General features: G+C 58.5%; 1 pseudogene; it reads left to right on the plus strand.

The window, feature by feature from the left end:
• The window catches only part of LOC101659986, a 63,140-nt pseudogene that overhangs the window by 38,461 nt on the left and 23,047 nt on the right, over positions 1–1,632 (plus strand).

The raw sequence follows: 1,632 nt of genomic DNA on the forward strand, positions 1-1,632 counted from the left end.
GTCCTCTCTTTCCCCAGGCTTGGCTGTCTTCAGCTGTTTCTCTCCTGGTGGCCATGGACGTGCTCCAATAAACAGCAGCAGAGCTGTCCTGCCCCTCAGCAGCAGGGCACCTTCCCGAGAGCCCTGGGACCCCGTGGGCGCCCTGCTGCCACAGCCCCACATGGACTCCCGCAGCCTTGCTCTGCACACTGGAGACCTGCGACAAGTACCAGCTGAATGAACATCTGCTGCACGGGTAAGCCCTCCGACTGCTGCCAGCCCGGGATGACGGTCCACGTTCACCTCTGCTCTGGCAGGACGCGCAGGCCAGCTGGCCCACAGACCACTTCCTTGGCTTCACATCCTGGAAGGAGCCAGCTGTGGTCGGGCAACTTGCCAGGAAGGCCGGAGGGGAGGATGCCCAGCAAGCAGTCACCCTGGACAACACCCCCTCCACCCCTACCCAGAGCGGCAGAGAGAACTAGAACCAGACAGACGCTGCTGAAAATAGACCCTCACTGTGAGCTTCCACTCTCAAGCTATGTCCCCTGCCTGCTCTCAAGGGGGGACAGTTGGCCTCAAAGGGCACGTTGGGAAGCAGCCACTGTCCCCCCGAGGATGACCCCTTCCAAAGGAGGACCCCGCAGTTCCCTCTGGAAAGTGTTCAACTTAGGCCTGATGTGACCTTCTATGACCCACATCCAGCCCACCCGTGGGGGACAGAGCAGACTGCCTAATCTCTCAAGTCACCAGATCCGACCCCGGCTGTGTGCTTGAGGGGGCAGTCCGGGCGCCGAGTGTGGGCTACGGAATTGGACGTGTGCACTCTGGTCAGCTGCTGGGCAGCAGTGTGGCCATGAGGTCACCTCCCTGCTTCTCATCTGGTTGTTAATGTGAACTGTGGGAACCCACGCTCACATCACGGAAACGTTCAAGCATCGTCAGCCCTCACTGTGTTTTAGATCTATGGACAGCTCTTCCTCTTGTTTTCCCTCTTCAGAACCCTGACGGAAGCGGAAAAGAAACCGGACTAAACCGGATGGTCTGGCCAAGCCACGACCATCTACCCGGAGTCCCTGGGTTGTGCGAGCCACCTGCAGGCTCTGCTGCTAACTGGAAGGTTGGAGGTTGGAGTCCGCCCAGAGGTGTCTCAGAAGAAAGGCCTGGCGATCTATTTCTAAAAATAAACAAACCACTGCAAACCCCACGGAGGACTGTTCTACTCTGACGCCTGATGGCTGCCATGTGTTGGATCACCAACAGGACTGTAAGTAGCCATGGGGTGGCTCAGTGACGGAGAGCAAACGCACAGGATCTGTGAGGCTGAGCAGGATGTGAGAGTAAGGGGTGGGTTACCCAAAGGGCAAGGTAAGCACGGGCTTACATGTGCTTACTGATCTGTAGGGAGCAATTTCACATGAGACGTGAGGAAAGACACAAGACACGTGACACTGTTCGCTCCAGGAGCAACCAAGTCCACGTGAGCCGGTGCTTACCGAGAGCGCCATCCCTCCCCAAACCCGCCAAGCTCACTGCCCTCCTCAGTCCCACTCACGGCAACCCTGCACACAGAGCAGAATGCGCCATGGGGGTGTGAAGGCCGAGTCTCATGTAAGCAGAGGCCGCACCTTTCTCCCTCACAGCAGCGCGGGT

Source organism: Echinops telfairi, unplaced genomic scaffold (assembly GCF_000313985.2).
Source record: "Echinops telfairi isolate 266 unplaced genomic scaffold, ASM31398v2 ScPeMD7_7469;HRSCAF=8507_1, whole genome shotgun sequence".
Taxonomy (NCBI): domain Eukaryota; kingdom Metazoa; phylum Chordata; class Mammalia; order Afrosoricida; family Tenrecidae; genus Echinops; species Echinops telfairi.